Below are 19567 nucleotides of genomic sequence, written 5' to 3' on the forward strand. Positions count from 1 at the left end.
TACAAAGAAAAAAAGGAGAAAGGAATCCAGAATATAAAAAACACCTAAAAAGATGCAAAAACATTTCAAACAAGAGGACATAGAGAGGAAAAAGAAATTACAGAAGAAAAGAAAAGGAAAGACCGAATGATGAGAAGTGGAAATACAAAAGGTAGAGGTCATAAAGACCAAAATAGCAGAGATGAAAAAAGAAAACGTATAAACAAAGAAAATAAACTCCTAAAAAGAAGCAGAGGAGGAAGACAAAGAACAAGTAAAAAAAAAGGAATTAAACAAGTGGGAAATGGAAAAGGATAAAGGGTGTAGGACAGCACTGTCTTTATAAGCTAAAATAAAATAAAATAAATAAATAATAATAATAATAAATAAAATAATAATGATAATAAACTTTATTTATCACTTTTCAAACAAGTGATGCAGTTTAAAGTGCTTTAGAATAAAAATATACAAAATAATAATTACAAGAATAACATTAATAAAAACAGACTAATAAATGGGTTTTCGGCTGTCATTTAAAAATGTTCAAAGAGCCTGCTTCTCTTGAAGCTTTTGGTAGGGTATTTCATAATTTTGGAGCATAACTGACAAAAACTGCCATTTTTCTTGTGCATATAATTGTGTGTATTTAAAAAAAAACATCAGAAGATCTGAAAGCTCGTGCAGGATTATAGAACGACAGAGAGTCTGCGGTGTCAGCCACGGTCCCAAACCGTAAAGAGTTGTGACCTCCTTCTTTGGTGACAAACATTTTTAAAAAAGTCAACTTTTCACCCCCAACATGCAGCAGTCATGCTATTCTTAATGCCGTGTGGCACGTGCACACAGTTACGAGCTGCATCATTAGCGCTGCTCGAACTTCTGACCTCTGTGTTAACTCCCAAAACACACACATACACACACAGCAGGTCATGGCCCTTATCTCACCAAAGGTCACTGAAGGTCAGCGAGGTTCAGAAAGTAATGAGATTTCCCAAAAAACAACATTCAGACATGCAGCGATTTAGGAGAGAAACGAGAAGAGAGAGATCAAGTTTAGTAAAATTTATCAGTAACTTAGTATGATTAGGTTTCATGTCAAATTAAATTAAGTGATATTTTTGGTAGATTTGGGCAACATTCACTTAAAATGTAAACATAGTCTAAGTTGTACACCGTTAAACTTCAGATATAAGTTAAACACTCAGTTCCTTTTGCTAGCCAGGTGTGGCTGCACATTTTCCCAAATAAACGACTTTACCAACGAGAGGCCCGGTTACCATGCTGTTCATTTTTATAAAAGTGTTTTTGGTTTTAAAAAAAAAGGTTTAAAGATAAACTTTACCTGCTGTGTTTAATCTGCAGCAGGTGACTTTGTGGTTTAACTGTGTGAAACCTAAAAAAAAAACATTGGCCTGATTTCTCTCAAGAACATAAAAAGAATGCAACTTGCCCCAAAAATTAAAAAAGAAATAAGTAGGTTACAAGAAAATTTCCTGAAGATTGACAAAAAAGAATGACAGCTACTAATGAATAGATATATTAATAGAAATTTAAATATATAATTATGTGCTTCTTTTTACATTCTTCCCAATTTCTTAAATAATCTTTGCTGAGCGGCAGTTAGGAAATAAAAGTTCAGATATTATTAACGAAAGTTTTATGGTAGAAGCGTACTTTCTAGCAGCCAGGGCTGCTTTATTAAAAAAATAAAATGTTGTCGAAAATGTGCTGTGGAAATACTCACACCCTGCTAGCATGGCTGGAGTAGTCGCAGTTGTTAATGAATTGACTTGAGAAACCTCTAAAAGAAAAAAATGTCAAAGTTAAATGCTGAGATCTGAGTAGATGAGACATGAATTAATAAATAAATTGATTAATTAATCTTTATTTCGAACATGTAAAAACAGCAAACAAGCCTTACAGCCAAGTGCAATTAACAAAAACAATAAGACAAGCAGAAGAGTTATCTTCTGCTGAATATTAGTGCATAAGAATCCACCAAAACGTAGGAATTTACATGTTTGATGTTTAAAACTTTTCTTGAAAAGACCCCCAACCCCCATTTTAGGGAAAGTTTTTCTTTAGCGCTTCATTTTAATTTTAACATCTATTAACGAAGCAGCTTTTTGTCTTGTTAATGTGTAACAGCTAAAAACAAAAACAAAGTTGAATGATTAAGTTGAATGCTGTGACAGGAAAGTTTGGTTATAAGCACTAATTAAAAAAAAGAAAGAAAGAAGTGATTAATCTTCAGCAGCAGTTTAAATCCAACTCTTTTATTCACACAAAGACACTAGTGATGCTCCGCTCTGCTGTGTCGGTCCTCTAAAGCTCTCTTTGTGTGTGTGTGTTTGTGTGTGTGTGTGTGTGTGTGTGTGTGTGTGTGTGTGTGTGTGTGATCATGATCACTGGTGCTTGTGTGAGCAGATCTTTAACTCTCTGTTGACCTCTTTGTGTCTGTAACTGCAGTCTGACCACAGATATCCCTCCACCAGCAGGGCTCCTATCAGGTTATCTATCAATACATCCCAGAACATACAGTACATCTTTATAAGCTTTGATTAGTCTTGTCCCGACAAGACAAACAACAGCATTTGTCTCTGTAAACTCCCAAAACGAAACAGGAAATTTAAAACACTGGAAGCTTGAAAAAACTCCGCCGACTCCACTGGTTTTGGAGCCCCTCCCAACGCACTCTCTCTACCTCATTCACTTTCTCACACTCATCCATTCATCCTCTCTGTCTGTGTCAGACCAAACACTGGAACAACAAACTGGGGGAAGTCTCATTCATCTGCAGGACCAATGTTTACACAGCATGCTCTCTCTCTCTCTCTGCAGCTTCACTTGCTCAATCACTCTCGCTCTGTTTTTCTTAGACTGCTGTTTTTCCGCACAGGGTGTAATGGTACTGTATGGGGGGTTAATGGGGTGTGCATGTGTGTGATGAGAAAGGGGGGGATGGCATGATAAAGTAACTGAAACAACACACATACACACTGTCGAGGGCCCCAAACTACTGTCTCTGGAACAGTTCAAAATCAAGAAGTTTAACAAATTAAGAGTTAATGAGTTCAAATATATATTTTAATCCTGTGAAACCTGAGAAAATTGGTTTAGTGTGTTTTAAAGATATGGGAAGAAAGGAAAATAGCAACTTAAAAATTTCCCCAAAATTAGCAAAACCAAAATGTAAAAAGAACAAGAAAATACCCTGAATAGGTATATAAAACAAACAAAAAAGAAACGAACAAGAAAATGACCTGAGATTAAGTGCTAAAAAAATTGTGATTATTCTGTAAAATATATGATAAAAATATAATTATAGTTTTAATTATATAGGGTTTTTTTATGTTTATATCTAGCTCTTTTAAGCAATTATTTTACTTCTGATATTTTCTGAAATTTGCAAAACATTTGCTAAGTTGCTTATTTTTCTTTTTTCCATGTTTTCAAAATAAAGTAGTTTAAGTTTAAGTTTAAGTAATCATGACAGTATCTACACAGAAGAAAAAAAGTAATGTCGATCCAGGTTTCAAAGGGTTAACTGTTCTGTTCAGATTTTCAGAGGATGTCACTTTTGCTTTAACCCTTTGAAACCATAAGACAGAACATAAGAAGAAAGTAACTTTACAAGATATGCCCCCCCCTCAAAAAAATAGTAAGAGTTACAAGACAATTTCCTTAAAAAATCCCAAAAAAGAAAATTAAAAACATACAGAGACCAAAAAAAAAACCTGCCCTATAAGCAAACAGGCGCTAATTTTGTCGTCACCAGCAGCGTTATAACCTGACAACGTCCTTCCTTGTTTCATAAGCACGTGACCGATTCTGCTGCGTTCTCAAGTGATGCTGCCCGTGTGCGTTGCATGTGGATGCACCTGGTGCCGTCCACCAAACCTCCGGTGTATAATAGCAACCCCACCAGGTCTATGCGGCACTGTTTTCGGCTGACGATGTCCAGCCACATTCCAGGCGGAGGCAGTTGGCAGTTTTTGGCATTACGCACGTACGCTGAAAGCACTGACGGAGCGGAGCTATTCGACGAGTTCTGAATGAAAACAGGCTACAGAAACAGACCAAATTAGAAAATTCTCTTTAGATTTCCACAGTGCATCTTTAAAAAGTGTGGACAAGCTGCCAAAGCAGTGACAGAAGTTCTGTTATTATAACCGCAGTGCACACAGCACATGCATATATGTGCACGGTTGCTTTCACGCCTCGTGCGGACTGCACCTGAGTCTACATGAATCGCGCCGGCAAACATCTTTTCAAGTGGCCTTGTAGAGCCTGGGACACTTGTGCTCACACTAATCAACTGAACTGGATTTTGGGGTCAAGTGTACTCAGATCTGGGTCCAGGTAGCTAATGTGAAACCACCCTAAAGACACAGCATGGGGGGAGTGTTGTCTCATACTATTTGATTGAGTCTACGGTACATCGACAGGGCTTCTGTTGATATCGTGGAAAATAATAAAACTATCATTTAAGAATTCAGTGCTGTTTCAAATGCCATTTGATGGGGGCTTTATTGTCTTTAAAATGTATTGTTTCTTATCTGTGAAATAAATGTAAATAAAAGATAAAAAAAATAAATGTTTGCTCTGAGGGAAATGGTTTTCAGCTCACAAAAGTAAACCAGTGTATTGTATGTTGATTTTCCTGTGTGGTGAGCAGTGTGTCTATGGGTGTCATATGATGTGCAATGACATGACGTCGCTGGTGTGTGTTGCACTTTATCCTCCACAGTAAATTTGCTCTACACAGCATATTCGTGTAGATTTGCTCTAGACCGTATCTGCATATCTTTGATGTGGCTAAAACCTGTGGTTGTTTTTTTTCATATTTTGGTATTTGAAAAAGGGATTTTTTTTACTGGTTTCCTGTTGTTGAGGAAGCTCCACCTTTATATCAAGTACATAATGATCTCAAATCAAAACCACACATCCTCTCTAACTTCTTTCTTTCTTTCTTTGACACCCTCTGCTGTCCCGTTTAATTTTAACGACACTTTGACAGCTGAACGTGGAGACAGTCTGTTGTCCAGTTAAAACTGGATTGGGTCATTTTTCACACTGTGGATATCAAAAGATCTTCCTCTCACCTCAGGACCCTCTGCTCATTAAATCAAGCCTGTGTGAAGGGTTCTGGGGGCCTGTGATAGGGTTTGGAGTGAACCTGTGAACCATTTGTGGGTCCTGACCCCTAATTTTGAGAACCCCCCCACCCCCCCACCCCTACCCCCCGCAGTAATGCAACACCTCTGGGAAAGAGATGAGTTGAGCTGTAGTTTGAATGTTGGAGGTCTTCAGCGCTTTCATCATAGCTGTCAGATGATGAAGGGAGCAGTGAAAATGAGATGAAACGGGTCAACAAATGACAATAAATGTGCTTTTTCATGCTGTTGCATCATCAGTTGCCACTGTAAATATGAAATAGAAATTATAATCTATGATGTAATAATGTCAGAATAAAGCAGTGTACTGTCTACTGAATCCACCCCCCCCCTTTTTTTTTTAAATAAAAAAACATCTTCCATTTCTTTTTCACCAAATTTAGTGCATGTACTAAGGTATTTTATTTATTTTTTTGTTCTTTTCATTTCGTTCTGTTTTGTTCATTTTTGGATGTGTCGTATCAAGTAGTCAACATTAGAAAGCAGCATGGAGGTCTGTGAAAACTTTACAGTGGTTACTTCTTTTTATATGAGTCTTACTTATTCTGTCTCTTTTCAAACTCAGTGCAGACTAATTTGGATCTGTGTTTGAGCGCTGCTTGGACGGAGATGGACGGTATTAAGAACACATTCTCATCTTAAGTCATCACATCTTGCCGCTTTGCAATGGACTTTTGCATCTATATATTAGGATTTAGTTATCCTGCATCTGCTATTTACGCTCTGGGATGCCACTAACATCATGTCAATACAGTCTCATAATGGTATGATGTGGCATGTGGTTATGTTTAGGCAACAAAAGCACATGGCAATCAACGCAAGAATGTCAACAAACACACATGGCACAGATGTTTAGGATAAGAGGAAGGAGGCACATGGTGAGGTGAAGAGAAAAGAAACATCACATTCAGACAGAAAGCAAACACCAGACTGAGATAAAGTGCAAAATATTGCAAACCTTAACTCAGACATTTTAAAAAGTAGTTTCCAATTTGATGATAAAACCACATCATTCCTGATAAGATATGTTGAGTTTAATAAAAGGTTTCAGTTTTTTATCAGTGTTTTTGAACACCACAAATCCAATCCTTTTCTTGAACTCTGACAGCAGAATTCCCACCGATGTGTATCCTAAATCTACAGCACATAGCATTAATCTAAAGCTGAACAGATACCACTGGGGATAAGTGTGAGTGAAATGACCCTGAAAGCATGCCATTCCTCCTCTGGTGTTTTCTTCTCCCACTGCTGCCTCCAGAGAATTCCCACGCCTTCTTAGAAATGGCTGAATGGAATTCCTCAAGCAGCTTTTCTCCCTCTCCTTTACTCTTTTCCCTTTTTTTTCTGACTGTAAAAGAAGACTGCAGGCCTCTATTCATTCTCCATGCCTCTCTTTCATCTCCCTCTTGCTCTCTCCCACTTTCTCTTACTTATACTTTTTCTTTGTCTCTTGCTCCATGCTCTCTGCAATTTGTCTCACTTACTCTGCCCATTTCTCTTTCTTTCTTTCTCTCTTTCTTTCTCTCTTTCTTTCTCTCTTTCTTTCTCTCTTTCTTTCTCTCTTTCTTCCCCGCTCCCAAATGATGCTCTCTGTAGAAAGCCCAAACCACTTTAAAGCTGTGCTCTCTTTCTGTAAGATTGTTTGTTTCCTGTTGCCTGACTTTGACAGGAAGTTGTGGTAACCATGGATACAGAGCAGCATCACCTGTTTTTGACGGTCTGCGGTCCCACACATACATACACAAACATCAGCTGTGTCTTTCCAACGTGCTCTGCGATGTTTTTGCGCCGCCACAAGACAGCAGGCTGCAGGGAGATTTCCTGTCAGAGAGGAAGTGGACAGAGTCCATGTGTACTTCTAGGAAAAAGCATTAAAAAAATGAAATCTGTCACAATCTCACAACAAAGAAGCAGTAGGAAACAGGTTACATCTGTCGTCATTTGTATTCACTTTACCCTTTGAAACTTGTGCAAATTGGCCTGATTTCCTTAAAAAAAAAAAAAGAAAAAAAAACATGGGGAAAAGGCAATGACCAATTTAGGAAGAAATAACCCAAAAATTTTATATACAAAAAAAAAAAAAAAAAAAAAAAAACCCAAAAATTAGAGGAAGTACAAAAGGAAGCACAAAAAAAGAAAACGACTTTAGAAGCGTTTGAAAATAATAATTATTCTGTGAGTAATCATTTTAAATATATGATTATGCTTATTATAAATATAGTTTTGAGGACAATTTCTCAAACTTTTTAAAAATAATTTTCCAAATCTAGTAATTTCTTGAATGCTCTTGTCAAGTTGCTCATTTGTCTTTTTTTCCCCAGGTTGTTTTAAAAAAAACAAAAAAACAATAAGCTAAGATTTTGAAGGTGTAAATACTTGTGAAGGCATCTGGAAGTAGCACACGGAAAGTGATGTTGATCCAGGTTCCAAAGGGTTAATGCATAATGTGTTCGTACTTCAATTGTGTATATCATGTCTTCACAGCTGTTGTTTTGTTTTTTGTCAACACCTTTGCTGACAGTTTTCAGTCTCATGCATGCATCTCTGCAGGATCTTACAGTTTTAGTCTTTACAGTACTGTATGTTATGTAAATCAGGGAGGAGCAGGTGAAAAATAACAAGCTTTATCTGCAAACCTTCCCAGTGTAAATAAAGATTAACCAGACAAAAGTCAGAGAGATGTGTTTCTTTAAGTCTGCCTTCAGTCATCTGTCAAGTCAGGTGAAAGGTAATGAAGGCACTCCCACTGTTCATATAGGTAGGTATTATCTGCCTGTCATTTACCCATAGGGCCGTTCAGCTGTACAGTATATTTACTGTCTGAAGTAACACTTGATGTGCTTGTGCTGTCAGCGGACTGAGATGGGAAGAGGAGTTAAACAATTATCAATTATTCATGAAATTATCAGCAAATTATGTATTAACCATCAATGAAGTTAATTAGTTGCAACATTTTGCCTTTTGTGCAGCTACACTTCTTCAAAAATATGTTTTTCTCTCCTTTATTCAACAGTTTCTTTTTCACACTATTGCCACACGCCCAAACCACGACAACAACCTGCACACACTCACACACACACACACACACACACACACCCATGTTCAAACAAAGAATCCCATGGGAATCGGTCCGTGGGTGTGTGTGATTTGGCACCTTTTCATCATCTAATACACACAGATCAGGTGTGTTTGTGTGTGTGTGTGTGTGTGGGGATGAAGAGTTTAGAAACCGGAAGTGGCTTCACACTGAAGCCAAAACTTCTACAACACCTGCATTTATCTGTGTTTTCGTTTGAAACTGCATCACCTTTGTGTCTCTTTGTTATCTGGAAGTTCAGTTTTCGGTTTGCCAGCTGACATCATCAAAGCACACATCGATAACACCTTTCACACACACACACACACCCACACACAGACAACACACACCCTAACTTCCTGTTACTACCGAAAATGTGTCAAATTATTACAAAACAATCAGAATGAAAGCTCAGCCTCTCACAAATCAATTCTGCTTCTTTTGTTCAGATTCGCACCATGACCTGAACCTTTAGCAGCTGTAATTTAAAGTATTTGATTGGAAGCCCAGTGTTAATCAAAATGTCACTTACTTGTCTGTTCAGATGAGGCGGCACAGGTGGAAATGCCACCTTTGGTTGGATTTGTAGATTCTGACATTTCAGTTTGCTTTTGTGTCATTTTGTAAGTGACACAAAAGAGAACCAAAACAAACTTTAAATATTTTCAAATCAGCTGTTTCTATCAGGGGCATCAGTCTGGATAACAATGGCCAGCCCATTCTCGCTCAAACTCATTGAAAAACATCCACTCTGTTTGTGCTTTTGGCATACGAGCATGCTGCCAAAAGCCACATTTCATGTCCAACCAGAACACAGCTGGACAGCATCAGATGAGAACGCACTCGGACAGAACCAGTGGCATTGGTACACGCTGGCGGATGGCCAGATGGTACCAGGCACGTCCACATGCAACACGCACAGCGCCGTCACTAAAAAATGTGGCCGGATCGAACCAGTTGCATGTACCTGGATTGCTGCCTTGCCTAAACGTAACCATCGTGATGGTCAGCACTGTTGTGGTAATATAAGGGCTGTGCTGCTTCATCCCACCATGTGCATTTGTTGACATCATGGTAATGGCATCCCGGAGTGTAAACAGCTGACGCTGAAGGACCTAAACCATCACAAGTAGACACAGAAGGTCACTGACAGAGCGGCACTACGTGACGATTTGGGATTATAACATGTTGTTTGTGTTGTTGCTTGCGATGTGTTGTTGCAGCCTTAAAGGGGCACTTTGCAAAATTCAGAGCACATGTGTATGATTTGTCTGGACATGGCCCTCAATATGGAGGTGGCTGGGCTGGCAGCTAGCAGTGCTAACAGCATAAACAGCGTTAAACAACGGCAACAGTGCTGACAGAGCCAACGATGTTAACGAGATGAGAACTGGAGGGTGATGGGCGTCAAGCTTTTTGAGTTTTCTCAACTTTTTTTGTTGATTTTTACAGTGCAGACAGTTTGGCGACCTGTACTGTACAAAGAGTGACCTATTAATAATCTTCCTCAAGCTGTACAGTTATTGAAAAAGTAATGCATGAAGCAGAATGCGTTATTTTTCATAACTGTACAAATAAAAGTGGGTTGCAAAACTTACGATGAGATTTAAAATACTTGAAAACAATCAGCATCAATTTCACTTTTAGAACTTCAAAAATAACAAAATGTATTCATATTTGTTGCAATACATTCTTTGAATGTAAATTTTGAGTTGTCTTGACCTTTGTCAAACTTAAAATTAATGCTTTTTTTTGTTTGTATGTTTTTTTTTTAAATCAGTAGCCTTCCAGGGATTAATTTAGACCTGCAGTGACGATGCTTTCTCCAGAGCTATGATGTCCAATAATTTATGACCAGATAAAATTATCTTGTCAGTTAAAGTCACGGCTACTTCAGCTTCTGAGGAATGTTGTCTGTATGACTGAGCTTCAAAGAGTTGTTGACTAATGAAATTAGAATCAGCTGTCATCAGTGAAATAAAGCTGCATTTGTCAAAGATTAAAGAAAAAAGGGGACTTTTTCTTCAGAGACCAACTCGTAGATGCACTTTGCTGCTGCTGATTTACACAATCTGAAAAACTGAGAAGAAAAAGTTTAATCTCTCTCTTTTTCTGAACCAGCTGTTGCAGCAGTGTCTCACACACACACACACACACACACACACACACACAATGACTTGAAAGGAAGGACAGACAGAGAAGGCTTTTTCCTTTATTGCTCAGTTTGAAAAAACGTTTGACCCAATAAAATCTGATACACATGAATTTTGTGTGTGTGTGTGTGTGTGTGTGTCTGTGTGTGTTTGTGTGCGCGCATGTGGATTCACTGGCTGAGTGATACCTTTGTCGTACGGCGACCTGGCTCTAAAAACAGCGTCCTGCCCTCTCACATTGTTCAGCATGGGAAAGTTTTTCAGCGTAGGAGTGAATCACACTGTCAGCTCCTCTGGTATTCATAGAGAGAGAGAGAGAGAGAGGTTTGACCTTTTCTGCTGAAAATGTTTCCTAATTCTAGATACCTCTGTGTTTAGTCACTGTGATGTTACTAAACCACTATCAGACTAGTCTCATGGACATCTGACTTGTCTCTAATACTTTGGTCCCTCGATCTTCACAGCTTGTCCTTACTCATTTTCCCGTTCATATTATTTGATAAGACCTCCAGGATAATCTATCCAGTCCCTCACACACTACTTTCTTATTCTCTCGGATATCATCTGACTAGCTTGCACAGCTCCATGGGTTGTTCATTGCAATATGCTTCCAAACTACATGCAGTGGACAAACAAAATATTCTGTGGATGAGTAAAAAGTCACCAAGTTACCAAAAGAATATTACCTGAAAAGTAGGCTGCCTGACAAAACACTGACGTACTGCAAAACACTGTGTGTGTGTGTGTGTGTGTGTGTGTGCTGTTTAAGTGTTGCTTGCTTATGTCAAGCTCAAAATTACTTTATACTGCTTTGTTTCCCCCCTGGGGTCACCAATCTTATCATGAGCATAACACGCATATGTGTTGCTGGATTGGAAATAATGACGGCTAGTTCAGTGGCTGCAATAGAAATAAACCTGCTAATGTTTTGAACATCCATCACCATGCTTCTCGGAGAAGTTGCATAACATCAATCAGTGGAAACGCAGTTATTTTGAAGTTGTGTTTTATCAACATTTCAAAAATATTGCTTAAGTTTAATGCAAATCTGTAAAGTAAATCCATCTATTGTTGGACATCATAAGAGATATCTGCACAGGAAACAGACAAACAGAAGAAACCTCTAAGCTAGTTTTCCCTCAAAAGTGTTTTTTTCTTGAACTGGAAAGCGTAGTTCAGGCAGTGGGTGCAGAGATACAAATATTCATAGGTGCAGGACCAAGCACATGGACAGCTTTCAAAGCCTTCACACTCAGGTAAAAGGGGTGATTATGACATTTTGTGGTACACAAAGCTCATGCAAGGGACACTAGTATAAACACTAGCTAGCTTTACATGTGACTAGTCCCTAAGATATTTGACAAGACATCATTGCATTAGCCAAAGTTCACACTCGAGATTTAGAGAGCAGTTGGCTCCTTGGAAATTATTATAAGCCAGTTCAGCAGAATTATAGCTGTGAGGAATTACATGCATAATTATGTTGTATTTTGCGTGTGTGTGTGTGTGCATGTGTGTACACGTGGGGAGTACAGCATGACACAGGGATGAATCACTTGTGTATTTATGATTTGGAGCTTGGTGGGAGCAGGTATAAATTCGGCGTGTGTGTGAGAACTCCTCGGGGGAGTGTATCAGTTTTAAAGGTGTCAGTCAGGAATGGAGCACACGGGCGTGGACGTATCCCACGATCCTCTGGGAGCAGGAATCAATTTCACAACCGATCATACTTTCTCCCCCCCCCACACACACACACACACACATCTAAATATGTTGTTACACACACATTAAATGGCACACATACCGATAATATCATGTTCTCTTTCTGTCACGTGCACACTTTTTCTCTTTCTCCTTTCTGTTCCTCCTGTCTTTTTCAGCCTCACTTTACTTTCTCCAAATCTCTCTCTCTCCCTCTGTCACATGTCCAAATGTACAGTTTGCTCATAAACCCTGCCCTGTACATCTGTATAACAGGCAGAAACCTGCATGTGGGGTGTACACACTTTAACACACGTTAATCTCCTCAGGCTTTACTGTACAGCTTTATTAGTGCTTTCATGTGAGGAATGCCTTTGATTCATCATCTGAAACATTGCACAACTTTATGCTCAGCAGTACAGTGAAGAACTGTAACTCTGCAGACTTGAAACAGTGCCGGCAGATGAGGACATGTTTCGGCCTTCAACGCACACATAACCAGTCAATCAATCATTGGAGCTTCCAGTTAAAATGAGTGTTTACATTAGAAGGGGAAAGGGTTTGCAACTTGGAAAGAGGGACTTTGGGGTTGCAAATGCAACTATAATTCAATGTTTTGACAGTTTATGGAAAATTTTGTCAACAAGGTTCAGAAAATATGAAGCAAATATGTTTAATTCAGTTGTACTTGTAACAGTTGATTATTAGCCTTAAAGCTCTTATATTCAAGATTTTTATTTACAGAATCCTCACGTGTCTGTTACGATACCATACCATACGATACCGTACAATACCGTACGATACCATACGATACCATACAATACCATACGATACCATACGATACCATACGATACCATACGATACTATACACTTTATTGTCTCCATAGGGAAATTTCAACTGGCCAGCTATGCAAATTGAAGGTCAGAGTTCATCAAGGTATGCTCAACTTTGACCTGCTGGACTCTGTTAGAGAATTTATGTAAATGAGAAACGTAGGGAGTGTCCACAAACCTCTGTTTTTTCCTGACTGAATGCACAGAGGTCGGGTTTTGACTTCCTACCTTCACCAATCAGCACTTCTTGGCAGTGCAGCAGTTTGGTACAAGTTGTTCACACTGTTATCTTTTAGTTTAGCTTCCTCAGAGGATCTGTTTTAAACTTGGCACAGGGATTTTCCACAGATGCCAGACCAGCGGGGATGTCAGTGTTGACCTGCCCATTCCCATCACTGACAACAGGAGTCAGAGTTTTCTCAGCTGGGTGACACAGTTGGAGCTTGCTGTCAGAGCAGCAGTGATGGTGAGCTATGGCTTTCTGCCACAGGACATTCTTTCTGATGCAGTCAAATCAGAAAATGCTGCTGATCAAGAGAGATTTAAAGTGGCTTTGGGCAGAGAAAGTACATGGACCACAAGGAGCATGTTACTAAACTATGCAGAAATTTAATTTATTTTATTTTTTCCTGGTCCACCTGGACCAGCTGGCCGAAATATTTCTCTCATTCTCTCTTTCAGGGAGCTCCCAATCAACTCACTCCACCTGTGCAATCAGTGGCACCTGATGCACCTATAAATGGCTCCTCCTCTACCTTCCTCTTTATTTCTCTGCAGGAGCAGAGTCTCTCCACACCAATTTCTTCACTCATTTTATTTTGCTTTCTCAGACTTAAAATTTGTTTGTCCAACTTTGTTTCTTACTTCATGTTGCTTCCCTTGAGCCAGGTTCAAAACATAAGGGTGCTCATCCAAGACACATCTGTAAATTTTTTATTTTTCCTGTAGGTTTTGGTAGGTTTCTTTCTTAAATCCCAATTGTCTCAAACAGGGAGACACTGTGCAAAAACACCAGACTGTTACTGTGTAGTGAAAACACAAAAAAGTCTGTTAAAGAGAGATTTAGTGTTTCAGCAGACATTGTGAAAGTCCTAACAATTTTACCAAAAAACAAACACAAAACCTTGCAGCTAAGGTACAGACTCCTTAAAGTTTCAAACTGAAACTGCAGCAGAGATGTGACAGAGCCACAATGCAGTGCAGCAATGCAGTAAAGCCTCATTCAGTGAAATTCACACCAGATGCATTGCAGCTGTGTTTTAAAGTGTGTCTCGTGCTCATCAGAAAGCACAGATACCCTTTATAGCTCAATACTGCGGCCTACACCAACCTGTTTATTCTCTGGTCATCAAATAGCAGCGCTATGTCACACACCCTCAGCATCTGATACCAATGCACAAGGCTCCTTTTAGCATATGTGATGCACATAAACTAAAAAAATAATGGATGTAAAAATAATGAACACAAAAAGACACCTGATATTAGATATAAATGTTGATTTCAGACTGCTTTTAAATCCTGAAGTTAAGTTAGTGTCTGATTTATGCTAAATTACCTTTGAATGGAAAGACCTGCTGTATCTGTCAACCTCACACACACACACACACTCACGCATGCACGCCCTAACGGATGCCTGATCTTCTTGCTGCCTTATATGGCAGTTCCTGTGACACACTGCACTGATACACGTGAGGGTTTTAAAACCGTTTCTCCCGGTCGCAAGATCATGTTACAGTCCGTGCACACACACACACACACACACACACACACACACACACACACACACACACATATATTGATAGGCAGTATGCGCACATAACAGCTGCTGCAAGCCAAGACACTTCTCTGAAAGAGCGAGAGAGGAAACAAGAAAGAGGGAGGGAGCTATAAGCATGGAAAGAAAGAAAAGACGTTGTAAGAGTTGAAGGCTGAAGGAAGGAAAGAATGGAGGTACAGAAAAGTACAGTGGTGGAGTATTCAGATCCTTAAGGGGGAATTTTGCCATCTTTTATGTGGCTCTCCGGTCAATGTTGATGGTAAACGTAGACGATTGAAGCAATAAATTCCTCAGTGCGTGCTATATTGACCGAAAAAGCTGAGTTTGCAGCTGCAAAATCTGTTGTTCTTCCTGCATCCAGCGTCATAATTTGACATGACAGTGACATAGGACACATGGGAAAAGTTTGACTATGATTTTCTGCCAAGAAGCACTCTTTGGCAGGAATGTATTTTTTTTTTATCCCAAACCATAATTGTTTTATTCTAAACTTAACCAAGAAATTCCTGTCTGGCAGAAAGCCCTATAGGTAAACTTCTTCCAACAAGTATCACAAGGCAGGTTTCTGTTAACCCTCAAATTGCACAAACTGAAATTGCGAATATAAACTATGCCTAATGGAAACGTGTCCATTTTTGTTTAATTTTAAACTACCATTTATCACCAAAAAAGTTTTTAACTTTGCATGCGGTTGTATTTTAGGTAATTCAAAAAATCCATTTTCCACAAACTGCAAGGAAAACACTTTTATAGGTCACATGATGCTATGGCTATGTGTTTGCTGATAGGAACTGGCTCCCTCACGATGCAGCAGGAGCTACAAGAGCTGTTATTGCATCACATAACTCTGAGAAAGTTGAGCGTATCATCTGGAAGTTTTGAATCCACAACTCCTCTGTGAAATCGTGGACTGTCAACTCCCAGAAATCACTCATATGTGGCCTCTCCCACATATAAGGGGGTTTCCTTTTCATTATGGCTCCATAGCATGCCTACATTGCCTTCGTTTGGAAATAATGACAGCTAGTGCGGTAGCTGCAATAGAAATAAAGCTGCTAATGTTTTGAACATCCATCACCATGCTTCTTGGAATGTTATCCCGAAAGAAAGCATTTTAACACCTCCTGTCCCCTTGTCTCAAAGTCGGTGAGTTTTTATAATAATTTTTTTGTCAGAAGCCCTTAAATAAGGTTTGTGGTTAACACCAACTTAAGAGACTTTCACATTTTGTTTTACGACATAAAATATGTCAGTAAATACCCCACTGTGATCTTTTAGGCTTTTAAATGTCTTAAAAAAGTCAGTTGCTAAGAAGTGGCTAAATGAGACTGAGGAACACCATTATGCTGAAAATAGTTTTAAAGCCTCTCAGCGTTAGTGACACTTAAGTGTATTTAGCCTAATATTAAGCTTTATATTTCTAGCGATTCCATTTAAGCTTCAGCAATACTGAATAGATTATCTTGCTGAACAAAATGTGTAAGTATCATAAAAGTTTGGTTACCACAGAGCTTAACTTTTTGTGATAATCCAAAATCTAATGGAAAAGTCACAGGATTTTTGGGAACCAGGGTGACTTTAACTTTCAAGTTGGTTTACAGGAAAAAAATCTCCTGTGGGGCACTCTAATACAAACTAGCTAAAAGCCAAAATAACATCCCTAAGTATAAGAAAGTTATGGACAAGGATACATTGTACAGTTATTTGGCTGTCTTGGATATTCAGTCATATTCATTCATTGAGGCCAAGAGAAATCGAGTCTGCCCCAGAAGAGGATACAGCCAGCAGAGACCCTGTAGATCCTGAGCCGCTGAGAGCAAACACCAGCTGGTGGTGCCATTACTTCAATTGGCCTCCCATGCCAACAAAAACGGAATCATTCTGCTGCAATAAATTTCATCGTGTGCAGTTTTAGCTGGTTGCTGTTGCCAACGCCAATCCTGAAAGAGCCCATGTGTGTTACCAAGATTAAAGCTTTGCTCCTCACTTGAACAGACATGTGTTGGAGACCTTCTTCAGTATCCCAAAGACAAACTGGGAATATATAACCAGCTGGGCAGAACACGATTTAGTATTTTTTTTCACCTAATCTATTTTTTTGAGTTGCATTTTAGCAAACTTCTCTGAGTAATTTAAATTTGGCTTTTATTATGATGTGTTTATTATGAAGTGTCTCGACTGTGTGGAAAAAAAACAAACAAATACTGCTGTCTTGCTTTGGCTGGTGCAGACCAGAGCCTCTGGGAAAATAGACAAAGGATGAAAGGTGTAGTTTCTGGACAGAAAGCGTAACCATTGTATGGATGCAGGGCTGAAGAAGAGGACAGAGCGATGCAGACAGTGTGAAACAGAACGGCTGAAGGTCAAGAGGTTAAAGGCTTTACACAGCAGCACTGACAGTTTTACAGGAAGAGCACGCAGCAGCAGGAAATCATAAACACTGTCACACCGGCTGCAGACTCCCATGAGACACCACCTCACAGACAGCAGGCAGCGTCAAAGAACCACAGAGCATTATGACCAAAAAAACACGGACACCATCAGTTTTAATAAAGGTATTCACACTGACTGATCAAGAAAGGGGTCGTTTATAGTGACAAACACACAGAGAATGATCAGCTGAGTATAGTCATTGCAGACTATAGTGGTGGTATAGCTTGTTTAAGCTCATAGTTTTGATAGCATTGTACATTTCCACGAACCACAGATATGTTACGTGCACAATATTATGTAGCAGATACTTCGAAACTTTGTTTGTTGAAACAAAGTTGTGATTAAACATCAGTCAGGTTTAGGCACAAAAAACACTTGGTTATTGTGGGGAAATGATCTTTTTTTGGTTTGAAATACCCAGTTTTTAGTGCACAATCCCTGCTGAAAAAGCATTGATGTCTTGGTAAGAAAAATCTAAAAATCACTTTTTGTTTCATGGGGTGCTAAAAATTCCCACATTTGGTGGCCAAAACTCCACCAAATATGCAACAAAACAACCAGTTTTGTTGTTTAGTAGCAACCCATCACTGTTTTTTGGTCTAAAAGTGGTCTGCAGCTCGGCCATCGCCTCCAATGCCAGATGACAAAGTCAGCTCATATAATCACTTTAGAAATGTTGATATGATACATCATAACGTACAAATGTAACGTATTCGTGGTTTGCACAAATGTACAGCATGCCAACTGCCGACTGGGTTGCATCACCCAAGTTTTTATCAGCTGCAGACAGCAGTTTTCACATGGTGGCTAAAACCTCCAGCTGTTACAGTTGTTAAACGCTAAAACCATTTTTTGTTGTTGTTGTTTGTTTGTTTTTGTCGTGGACTAAGTGCTCAAACTTCCCAGACTGTGATTACAAGCAGCCAAATAAGAAAACATCTTTAACACAGCCTCTAATGATAATTATGGGTTGAAGATGTAATCAGCTTCTACAGAATATCCCCCACTTTGTGAAAAAAGCTGCAGAAGTCTCAAAAAAGAAAAAAGAAAACATCGATGAATTGGATGCAAAGCCTCCACTGCTGGCACATACATTTAAATAAAATCAAATATTAAAGGACAATTTGTATCAGTTACTCACATTTTGTTACTTCTACATACTGTATGTAAAAGATCTGAGAACTTCTTCCCCCACCAGTTATCACTAATTGGTACTGGGTTTTGTTGCAATATTTAATGCATGTTTCTTCTAACATGGTGCAGTGAATCAATGAACAATGGGAGTCATTTGTAGTGACGTTACAGTAAAAATCAGACTTTCAAGTTTAGTTGAAAGAGGCTTTTAAAGGAAACACATCCTGTAAAAATATCTGTTTAGAGTTTGTAGCTTTGCATTCATCCCATTGCATCATTTCTTTGCATTTGTGCACATAATTCAAAAAGTACCACAGCTGTTTCTGCATGCTGATAAATTAGCAGGAGATTGAAGTCAGTCATGGATTTAGTCAATTATCTCTGGATTATTTCATATCAGCTCAGTTGTAAGGAAAAAAAACCTTCCCAAACACTTTGATGACATACTGTTGAACTTTACTTCCTTCCTGACATGTTAATGTTGTTTTTCCGTTTGAAAACCATTCAGTGTAATCCAAAGAATGTGTGACAAACTGTAACACACTTTCAGATTCAGGGACGTGTAAAGGGCAGTTTGAAAAGATGGTGATGGATATGTGGGGTTTTCCAAACACCAGGAAGTGGCACCAATAAACAAGTTACTGTATGTCCTGAAAAACCAAAGTGTATTTCCTTAACTGTGTGTTCTTTCTCATTTCAGCATTAACTGTTATTATTTGTCTACCATTCGCTGCATTTTTATGAAACTTGAGACTGCAGTAGCAGCGTCTCACAAGTAGTAAGTGGAGAATGTGGCTGGTTTGTTGTGGATCTGTCTGCCTCAGATAAGGGCTTTTGTTGTTGTGGAAATATGCAGCCAAATGTTTTTCCTCATTGTCAGTGCTGGTGAATGTGTAACCTGCTGGGGGAGTCTGATTCATCTGTTGTTTGTCTTGTAATAACGTCTATTTCGTCTGTGAAAATCATTTGAATATTATACAAATATTAACTTTGACTACCGTCAACAGCACAGTTCCCTCCAGGCTCATCTCAAAGCTCAAGGTACTGGGATCAAACCCGTCACCGTGCATGTGGATCCACTTCGCGACAGGCATCCTCTACAGTCACTGCGGAAAAGTCGTGGTGCTTGCACAAAATTGTAAGGTTGCAGAAAATTCCTGGGAATGAGTTAAATTTGTCTTAATTCAGTCAAACAAGTCACATTTTAAATGTTTATTTCAACAGTAAAACATAGAGTTTGTGTCTGGACTCCAGCCTCATAACCACCTGCAGATATGTTTTTATGAGATGAAGTGATTATTTA

The 19567-nt window shown here is 38.9% G+C and overlaps 1 pseudogene; it reads right to left on the reverse strand.

Annotated features, from left to right (window-relative positions):
- LOC148190288 (uncharacterized) overlaps positions 1 to 19358 on the reverse strand; it is a 45803-nt pseudogene extending 26445 nt beyond the window's left edge.
- Positions 19359 to 19567: the final 209 nt, after the last annotated feature.

This window comes from Plectropomus leopardus, chromosome 2 (assembly GCF_026936395.1).
Source record: "Plectropomus leopardus strain MGB_pleo_1.0 chromosome 2, ASM2693639v1, whole genome shotgun sequence".
NCBI classification, from domain to species: Eukaryota; Metazoa; Chordata; class Actinopteri; order Perciformes; family Serranidae; genus Plectropomus; species Plectropomus leopardus.